We start from the raw sequence: 11,356 nt of genomic DNA on the forward strand, positions 1-11,356 counted from the left end.
TGCATTCTAGCCTGGGAAACAGAGCGAGACACCATCTCTCTCTCTCTCTCTCTCTCTCTCTCTCTTTATATATATATCTATACATCTCTCTCTTTATATATATATCTATATAGAGATATATATATACACACACACGTATATGTGTGTGTGTGTGTGTGTATCCTCTTTAATCATCCTCCCTTGTCTGTAAGTATGAGAGTAATTTAGAATAGCATATCAAGAAGCGATATGGGCAAAAAAAGAACAAGATTCCACCAAGCAATCTGAAAAGTGATCTGGTGGATAATTCTGGTCATTGTGGCAATTACTGATAATCACATAGAAGACCCCAGACAAGGCATAGCGATGAAAGTAAAACATGCCTAGAAAATATGATTTAGTTTGTTTTTAATTTTCCAGTTGTCGATTCTCCCCTTAATAATTAAGTTAGAAGGAATTCCGCTAAATTTTGTATGAGAGAGAGAAGTGAAAAAGGGCAGACAATTTAGTTACTGTAAGGCTAATTGTTCTATAGTGGAACTAAGGTGATCCTTTAGAATGAAGCAGGTGAGTCATCTTGATCTTAGGAAAAACAAAAGCAAAAAATTAAGTCCTATAAATTCAACACGGACGCTGCTTACTTTGCAGCCCCTGCTGACATCCCTCTCTCTCTCACTGGCTACGTGCATTAGAACCTCTGACCTTTCAGTTCCTCAACTGCATCTCATTTCAGGGCCTTTGTGTCCAAAGCTGCTTCTGTCCAGGGCTGTACTGAACTCACTTCACTCCTTCCTTTCCTAGCCAGTGCTTAGTTATCTTTTGGACCTTTACAGAGTCTACTAAAAATGGTTAGCTCTCTCCCAGAAAATGTCTAAGCCCATTCTCTGTGTCTTCTTGCTGCTACATACCACAATGTTAATTAAAAAATGAATTGTGTAATTTGGTTAGTTTTCTTCCCCACGATGAAAGTCCCATTTTTTTCCCACTGATGATTCCGTTATGTCTAACACCTGACCTTGCTTAGTGGTCAAAAACTACTCAATAAACAAATGAGTGAATGAATGAATAATTTTTATCTATGATAATACAGCTAGCAGGCAACTACCAAAATTCAAGTTTATTCCCACAAAACTCAAACTCATTCCTGCTGTTTTGTTTTATTTTATTTTATTTGAGACTGAGTCTCACTCTATCACCCAGGCTAAGTGCTGTGGCATAATCTGGGCTCACTGAAGCTTCAAACTCCTGAATTAAAGCGATCCTCCCACCTCAGCCTCTCAAGTAGCTGGGAATACAGGCGTGCACCACCACACCTGACTAATTTTTGACTTTTTTATTGAGATGAGGTCTCACAATGTTGCTCAGGCTTGTCTTGAACTCCTGGGCTAAGTGATCCTCCCACCCAGGCTTCCCAAGGTGCTGAGATTATAGACATGAACCACCATGCCCAGCCTGCTCTGATCTTCTCTCATATGAGACACTGCCTCTCACAGAAAAAAAAAAAAAAAAAATCCCAACTTGTCAGGAAATTCATTAGGTAGTTTTCTAACACTAGGATTCATATAGAAATAGAATGTTATTTATTTAAACAAGTATAATTAAATTTATTTAGTTATAATTGATTAAGAATTAAAAAGTATTAGATTTATTTAACTAAAAATAGGATTTTTTGACTGGGCATGATGACCCATGCCTGTAATCCCAGCATTTTGGGAGGCTGAGGTGGGTGAATCACTTGAGGTTAGGAGTTTGAGACCGGCCTGTCCAACATGGTGAAACCCCATCTCTACTAAAAATACAAAAATTAGCCAAGGTGGCAGGCACCTGTAATCCCAGCTACTCAGGAGGCTCAGGCAGGAGAATTGCTTGAACCTGGGAGGCGGAGGTTGCAGTGAGCCAATATCATGCCACTGCACTCCAGCCTGGGTGACAGAGTGAGACTCTGCCTCAAAAAAAAAAAAAAAAAAAAAAAGGAGGATTTTACTTTAAAATCAGAGAATAAACATCTAAAATATCTAGCATATTCTTTTCATTTTATAAATATATCTTATAATGTCAAGTACTGTTAAATTAACACTAGATTTTTTTATAATGATGAATGTATAGTGTTTTAGTTTGTGTCAGATTAAGAGTGACAGAAAGATGTCAAAAATACACATGAAAAATCAAAACAATTTATTTTATCTTTGGACTTGTTATCTAACAAATAAGACTGCTTTTAACAAAACAATGTTCTTCTGAATATATATGATCAAAAGAAAAAAATATTTGATTAAAGGTTACAAGTATATTAGATTTCCTTCACTAGTCTTGTATATTTCTGAAATAATAGTAAAATCAGTGGTAGTTAAGGGAAGTAAGAGGCTCTTTACAAAATCGCTACTTAGTCAGATTTGGCTTTCATTCACAGTAAATGTAAATGTCTGGTGGCTGTGCAGGGGGGCATGGAGTGGGGAAGGATTTTCTCACATGCTCCTTACCTGCAAGTCAGTTATATGTCATAGAAAGAAGACCCGATATTCTCAGATTACTATAATCTGTTTTAGAAACACTGGCATACCAAGAGGGACAGGCAGTGGGAGCAGTAAATCCATGTTGCAAAGGATCAGGGGGTGCATTGTCTGTAGAGAAATTAGACACAATAATAAAACCAACGAAGGGTCTGTCTGCTTTTTATTGCCACCATTCATCATCTCAGTGGTAAAATATCCTCTCTGCCTGGTAGGGCAGACTAGCACCCTCCATCCCCACCTTGATATGCCAGTCTTAAAAAGGATTTCTTTTCCTATAATAGTAACGACTTTACAGAAATTATATGTGTTCCACTTGAAACCATCCAGAATGATTCCTCTCAAAATGAAAACTCAGTATTTTTTTTTAAAAAAGATTGAGCTGAGCGGTAATAGGATTCTGCTAAGAATTGGGCCAAAGAGAAAAACGGCTATATTCTTCCTTTTCGTCGCCAGTAGTTGTTTAGAGTCCTTTTATGTGAGTCTTCTTTGAGATGATTTTAATCATCTCCTCTCTGGTCTCTTTATCCTTGGTCATGCCCACTTTAGCACATTTCAGACACACTGTCAAGACTGATCCTCATAAAGTACATACCTGGCCATAGCGCTCACTTCTTCAAAAATCCTTAGAGTCGGCCAGGCACGGTGGCTCATGCCTGTAATTCCAGCACTTTGGGAGGCTGAGGTGGGCAGATCACCTGAGGCCAGGAGTTCGAGACCAGTCTGGCCAACATGGTGAGACCCCATCTCTACAAATGATATAAAAAATTTAGCTGGGCATAGTGGTGCCTACTTGTAATCCCAGCTACTTGGGAGGCTGGGGCAGGAGAATCACTTAAACCCAGGAGGTAGAGTTGCAGATCATGCCACTGCATTCCAGCCTGGGAGACAGGGCAAGACTCTGTCTCAAAAAAAAAAAAAAAAAAAAATCCTTAGAGTCTGATTTTACCTATAAGACTAAATTCCTAGAGGCCATGGATGGTGTCTAATACATTTTTTAAATCACCACAGAACTTAGTTCATGCCTCTGAATGGAGTAGTCACTCCCTATTTGCAGCCAGAATGCCTTAAAAATTAAACCAGTGATCTGCTACAAAATATAAACAATTACCCTATAAAGTAGCATGTTCTGTTAAATTGTGTCATTTATTCAACATATATTTATTGATCATCTGTTACAAGTGAAGTATGCACTTTGCTGTGTTGAATAATTTTCTATCCAAGTTTTGCTTTTCCTTAAGCAACATTAAGAGATTTTTATTTTATTTTTTTTTTACAAAAGAAACAATAAGAGAAAAATTAAAAATCTCTCTTAAGATCCATGAGATACATAATTCATATATCTATTTTAGACTTCAAATCTGATATCATTCATTTCAGAAAAGCACAGTATATGAGTTGTAATCTGCTTTAGGCCCTGAGTCTCTAAGTAGACTGGAAACTAAGTATACAAAACTCTGCAAATAAAAAACCATTGAGGTTAAATAAAATTTACAAAAACAAGAGGTCAGCTATGATTTCCATGGGTATTTGCAAATTTGCAATTGATGATTTTTCAATAATTAAATAGTTGGACATATTTACAAGCCATATACGTGAACGAGTATGTGAGTTTGTGTAACGGTGTGTGTGTGTTGTGTATAGTATAATTTCAGGTAAGAATTCAGGAAAAAGGAAAAGGAGGTATAATGGACCCATAGAAAGCAGCACTGGGACCATCATTAAGTTACACATACATGATTCTCATGGCCTCCCCTAACACCATCCACCAATGCTGTTGACTTTGTGACAAGAGGTTCACCCACTAGAGCTTACTTATAAAGTTGGTCATCCAGGTGCATTAATAAGATGCTATAATTTAAACCAAAGAAGCATTCAGAATTCTTGTGGCAACTCTGCCTTAGAAGGAACAGTTATTTTTATGTGCAACCCCTGGTGGCAGTCTGTCTTTTTGAAACAACTCTTGGATTTATTTAATATGAATATGCTCCAAAACACAGTGGTACAAGTCATATGGCCATGCCTCTGCTGCTAAACCTGATTAAGTCCGATGGCTTTGAGGCAGGAATTCCTAAAAACAAAAGAAAACTCAATACAGGGCAGAAACAAATTTTCAAAACAAACAAACAAAAAAATACTGTCCTATATCATTTCATCTGCTTGGGACTCTCAGAAAAGGGATGGTGGTATCAACAGGAAATCTTAACTTCACTCAAGTCTCTGCAGAACTGACCACCTAAACTAGTACTTTCCCTAAACTTTTCTATTCTATTTTTTCCTGCTTTATGGGTTTCACAGGAGTATCTCCATATGACACCCTACAATGTGTTAATTTGTTTATTTTGCTTGTTGCCTGTCATTTTTTCACTAGAATGTGAGTCCCAGGAGAGTAGAAACTTCTACTGAGGTTTTCACTGATGTCTCTCCAGTGTCTGAGACAGTGCCTGACCCAGAGTCCATCCTTACAAATATTTGTTGAAAAAATACATGAAGAAATGAATGAACAAATGAATTCATGGCACTCTCAGCTGTGTTTTATTTTTCTCTGTTCTACCCAGCTTTTTTTCCTTTAATCCGAGTTACCTGATGACCGACGTTGGGAAAAACGTACATGTTCCTTGAATCTTGAAAAATAATAAATAAGAATACAAGAATAATGCTCATAAACCCCACGCCTAGTTAACCCTTCTTAACAGAGGAAATAAGAGATTCTCTGACTTATTCACAAATTGGGCCAAATAAGAACTTATAAGTAATTCCTGAGATAACTGACAAAGGGTTAGTTTACAAACTCAAGCCTGAGGCTGGGTCAGATTGTTGCCTCCGTGTGGTTCCTCCTCCTGCAATGTCACAGACAATCTGTCTGTCATTGCAGAGCAGGTGGCCAGGCAGAATAACGGTGTAGACATGGTGACTGTGTCAGCTTACCAGAGCCTGCACTGCAGCTACAAGGAGATGATTGCTATTAAGTTGCAATTTGCACTGGAGAGAGGCCAAAGAGTTTACCCTATCACCAGAATCCTTCTTTCCATCTACACCAGTCCCCTTACAGGGGACAATACGTGTTCTACTAACTCATGTCCCAAGCACCAAAAACTGCTCTAGATGCTGAGGAATAAATGTTCAACTAGAAGGGGGCCCCACAGTAATGGGCTGGACTTTCTAGATCATATCCTCCAATCTGCCTATGTCAGGTGAATTATATTACCCACTTCTGCCCCTTATGGACTCAAAAAGGCCCTTAAACATTTGTAAGTCCTCTTAAATTTCCAAGAAAAGTCCTCATTTTTATATTCTATTAAATAGTGAAATTCGATAGAGCAGCAGAAAAGAAACTGAGTTGTGCCAGATGTAAAAGAGCTTTATCACTTGTCTTTGCTACAAATTAGCTATTTGACCTTAGGCCCGTGGTTTTCAGCCCTGGCTGAAGGGTAGAACCATCCCCAAAAACTTGAAAACAAAACAAAACGGTGCCCAGACTCGACTTCTGACCAACCCTAACCCAGCTTTCAGTATTTTTTAAAATAACCCAGCTGATACATGCGTACAGCCAGGATTTGGCAAATCTCTTTGTGCTTTCTTTCTCAGTCTGTAAAATGAGAGTAATCACAGCTGCCCCCACTAGTTCATAAGGATTTCTTACATAAAGTTAAATTCGAGGTGGCAAAAAATGTTAATGTCTACACAAACAATTTATACTTTGGTTTGATAAAGACATTCTTAGGACAGCTGAAATAAACCCAAAGGTGACTTTTGTGTGACTGGATAATACTTTTAAAAGGGGAAATAGAATGCAGTTCCTGAATATTACTTGTTTGTGATTACTAAGGATTCTGTAGGTGACACTGTATGAGTCTAAATTTTTAAAGAGACGAGAGCATACAGTTTCATTATTTCCAGACACTTCCAGTAGTAGCAGAATCAGCATCATTAAAATCATGGAATATAACACCTGTAAGTTTAGTCTATTTTCCCCTTAGGTTTCATCTTCAAGGGCTACTGTCTGAGCATTGTGGTAACCACTAAAACATTGGCAGCTCTCAGAAGAGTCTAATCAGTGAACAGCAATTGAAGATACAGCAAGGGAGTTGTATATCATAAACGGTGGCTTGGAAAAGAGATTTATGAAAAAGACGGAAGTGTAATCTCGCAGGGACATTGCTTCAGAACTGGATTGTAGGGAACAATTGCCTGGTACAAGGCACCCCAGGGAGCTTATCTTGAGTCCCTATTTGATGAAGAGTCCTGGAATCAATGTTGAGGAAAGTATGTTGTATAAACTTAGTTAAGAAGTTTATGCCCTACAGAAAAAGTTCCCAGTTAATAAAATTAATGTAATGTGACAATCAAAATTTTAGTTGTAGCAGGATTTGTCTAAAAATGGCTGTCTTTGAAATTCTACCCTCAGTTTATAATAGAGATAAGATTAAATTGATACCCAGACATAAGGGAAAATAATTATTGTGAAGGAGAGAAGAATTCATTGCCCCTTTTAATCAATCACTAACCACACTCTGTACTTACAAAATCAGAAAATGCACAAGCAGCTTTTTTTCATTACAGAGAGGAAAGGTACTGTCTTGATGTAGAAATGTATATTTTTCTGGATTATTCATTGCATAGAACTCTGTATAACAAAAACAATAGCATAATCAATATCAATAATGGATGACCTGATTATGTAGAATCTAATTATATATAAATTTTAAAATTTACATTGATAATATGTTCATGAAACTTTACCAATAATATTTACCAATAATAATAACAGCAATATCATTTGCTCAGCAATTACTATGATCAGGAACTATGCCAAGCTTCCTATATACATTTTATCCTTCCCATAGCACCTTGAAGGAGAGTTTATGATCCATGTTTTCCAAACAAAGATACTGAGATTTCAGAGGTTAAGAAGCTTCCCCAAGGTCACATGGCTGGATTTAAGAATCTAACACAGATATTCTGACTCTAAAGCCTTGGCTCTTAACCAATCTGCTACTATTTTCTGACCCACTAATTAATAGCTCTAGCTAATGATTCTGCCATTGAGTTACCATTGATAAAGTTGTGGGATAGAGACTAGATATTTCCTTAATTTAATAAGGGGCAGAAATGGAAAACAGAAGTGTCAGGATTTTGTAGAAACCCAATTCTTTAATATAGGTTGCTCAAATGTAGAATTGCAGGCCTCTGATGTCCAAAGACTATGACAAATTCATTGGCGACTCAGAGGAAGTGGCTGACCCCATGGTAATGCAGAGAGGAGGAGGGTTGTGACTGTGAGTCTGCCAGGAAGGCTGCCCCAGTCTGTGGACTGTTATGCAGGAACAGGGCTTACAACTGGGTGAGGTACGAGAGTGGTGTTCAACTGGTCAAAACAAAACAGAGAAGTAAACTGCAGGAACAAGTCTCCAGGGAGGAGGAAGAATAGCACTTAGAAGTCAACAAAGAATTCTCAAAGTTGTCCCCAAAGCAAAGGACCTTGGATCTACTCATCAGCAAAGAAAACCTAAAGAGCAAAACTGGGAACCCAATGGTTCACCTGAGATTCTTAGGTATGGAAAAATGGCTAATTCTAAGCTCCACTCACTGGCCAGGCTAGGGGTGCTATTATATAATACCATTTTCTTATGTAGAAATCAGTATGAAACTGAGCCTATGAATGAACAGATAGGTAACTAGTGAAGACTGGCAGAGTAAGAAATGAGGTGAGGGATAACTGAGACTATATTAACATACTTCAGAAGCTCCGAGCAATGGAAGAGACAATAGAAGTACCTCTGATTTATGTAATTCAAAGTAAAAATAAAAAGAATTTCAACAGAGGATTGTGCTTGTTTTCCCTATGATGAAAAAATATTGAGTGCTTTAGTAAACTATTAAATATTTTAAAAAATCTTGGTAACCTGATCACATGTCTAAATTTTCTATAGACTAGATTAAAAGTAGAGCCTAATTCACAATATTTACACTTGGTCTGAAAATGAGTTTGCTAACAGATCCCCTGAAGGTTTCCTAGGAAATCGTTTATGAACATCAGAACCATCTTTCAAATATATCAAATCTTAGTGATATCCCTGTGGAGTCCCCTGAATGATTGTGTCATACTGCTTTGGTTAGATAACAGTGGAGACCGGTGACTCTTAATTCCAAGTCCAGAGGAAAGAATGGCAATCAATAAGGAAGGCTGCCATTAAGAAACATTACTGCTATTAGAATGTAAATTATCACCTTCCTCCATTGAACGTTTCTTCTTTCCAAAGCCACAGACTGCAGCAGCCTCTCTTTTTCCTTTCTCAGAACCATAGTCTTCCTCAGCCTTGTGTCTGTGATGTAGCCTTTGATAATTCTCGCAGTAAAAACCCACTCATGTATGACATCTAGGAGGGAGCAAAAGGTTTGATTTGCCTTGGGGCCCTGGAACCATTATAAAAATGCCTTTAATGAGAAATGAAAGGCAAAGAAAATTAGGAGCTCAGAAACTGACTGAACCAAAAAGGGTGCCATATCGCTAGGCACTAGGCTGCCTCTCAATAGTTCTAGATAAACAGAAGACCATTTTTTTTCCCAAGAATCCAAATCAGTCTAAAAGCAGTTTTGATTGGAAAAGAGGAAGAAAAGGCCAAGAGGTAGCCTTTCAGTTTCAATGGTCAAAGCAAAAAAAAAAAAAAAAAAAGTCATAAGACAGACTTTGGGCATCACTGGAATATAGACATTTAAAGAACAGGGTTCTTGTCACTCCGTGTCACAAACATGCTTACAATTTCAAGAAAATCTCAGCTTTCACTAAGTGGCCCATGATAGCAATAAGAGGCTACACTCTTTTCACGAAATCTATTCTAATGAGATATGGCCCACTCACATTTTCATTTAGCTTTCTCTTTGTTCCTTCATTCAGCTGTGTCCTATTTCTTATGAGTGGAATCTTCAGTTATATGCTTTCCTTAGTGTCATTTAGAAGGCAGCCACTTTTCTCTCCAAGCCCCTTTCATCGAGTGTGATCCAAATATCTGCTACTGACACTCCCTTAAATTCAGGGACTGTAAGTAATTTTTGGTAGAGGACATATTCTAAAAGAGACAGTGACCTTCTGTCTCTTCCCACAGGTCACTCTGTTTATATCCACTAGTAAGTGCAGTCTAACCAAGTTTGTGTGGAAAGTAGCTTCCAAGAAAATTTAACTTATAGCAAGGAAAGAAAAATGTTCCTAGGGAAGAACGATTCCTGCAAATTTATGCGACACGAAGCAGTTTACAGTATCCTCTACAAAGTCAGTATCCATGACTGCTGGCAACAGACCCGACTAATTAAAGTGAGGTCCTTATTCAGATAGCATCAGCATCACTTGAACACATGCCTACCCCAAGACTACTCCAAGTCTATTAAAAAAGAAACTGCAATCCCCATGTGATTCATATTCACATTCATGTTTGAGGAGTATTGACCTAGAGCAGTGGTTCTCAACCTTCATTGCACATAGGAATCAACCAGGCATCTTAAAAACAAATTAAGTCTGTTTGGGGCCCACCTGCAGAGAGTCAAAGTTAATCAATTTGGGGGTGTGGCCTAAGCACTGGGATTTATAAAGCGGTCCAGGCGATTCTGAGGTGCAAGGAGGATTGAGAGCCACTGGCGCAGAGGTAGAAGAGGCTATTTCCTACATTCCGTCCCTCTGTTGCAGAGGCAAACTGAGGTTCCTGGAGTCAGAATCATTTGTGGTGACTGCCCTGGTTGCACCGTAAGTACAGGGGGAACGTCTCCACCGAAAAAAACTTTCTGCCTGGTGCTTTGCCGGTCCCTTCTCCCACCTTCCCGAAGTAGCTGCTCCTAATCCCCCCACACCTTGGCAAACGACATCAGTAGCTAGTAGCAACTGGTGTTTTAAAAATACAAATTTGGAGCCCCATTTGAGAGCTACAACAGGAGAGTCTGCATCAGATTCGGCCTCAGAGTCTACAGCATCTGACTACATTCCCAGGTGTGTCTGATGCGCAGCCAGGTTTGGGAGCTAGTGAACTCCACAGCAGGTCTAGCCTTTCACCACGTGAAGTCATTAAGGGTTTGTAAGAATGAATGAGCTGTCAAGAGAGGAAAGGCCTGGTGCAGTGCTCCTTTATTAATTATGGGGAAAGTGATTTATTGGCAATGATAATGCTTCTCTTGGAAAGGGCAAAGAACAGTTCGTCGATTGCTGCATTAGGTCTTTCCCAACTCAACCTTAATGCTAGGCTTTTACTCCTCACTGTAGTTTAAAACCAGTACGGCTTTCACACGAAACAGCCTCAGGGTCTTTATTCCCAGGTGAGCTGCATCTTTGAGGGAAATACCAACACAGAGACTCTTTTCCAGTTCTTGGCCAGAGGACACCCTCCCCCCAGTATACCTGCTTGTGTCAGCATCTAGTATGCACAACGTATAGTTGTGCATATCTGGTATGTAGAAAAACACAGGGTGAGGATTTAAAAAAAATCGCTGATATATGCTCAGACCCTTTTGCGAAAAGAAAGCTTCCTTTAGCAGAAGGGCAGGAAGTGGGGGAAGAAAGATAGTTGGATTAACAAACTCAGAGGTGAGAAACGGGTAGGCGAATTGGGGGTCAGGGTTCTGTCTGCGGAAGAGGCGAAGAGGGTTCAAAAGAAAAGTTGCAGTGCCTGTGTGCCCGTGTCATCGATGGGCTGGGTGCGGGAGACAGCGCTAGCGCGCGGCCACAACGCACTGCGGGGCCGAGAGCCGGCAGGAAATCGGAAAAGCTGCTCGCCGGCAGAGGCTGGGAGGCTGGAAGGGCTCCCCACCCTCTCCGTGCTCCAGAAACGCGCCGGCTCTGCCCCGACGCGATCGCCCGGCGAGCTTGAGGGGCGCGCAGGGGG

At 39.5% G+C, this 11,356-nt stretch overlaps 1 protein-coding gene across 1 annotated transcript in view; it reads left to right on the forward strand.

Annotated features, from left to right (window-relative positions):
• Nucleotides 1-11,356, forward strand: part of SLC8A1 (solute carrier family 8 (sodium/calcium exchanger), member 1) — a 394,332-nt gene that overhangs the window by 45,640 nt on the left and 337,336 nt on the right. The window lies entirely within an intron of this gene.

Source organism: Colobus angolensis, unplaced genomic scaffold (genome assembly GCF_000951035.1).
Source record: "Colobus angolensis palliatus isolate OR3802 unplaced genomic scaffold, Cang.pa_1.0 Scaffold15, whole genome shotgun sequence".
NCBI lineage: Eukaryota > Metazoa > Chordata > Mammalia > Primates > Cercopithecidae > Colobus > Colobus angolensis.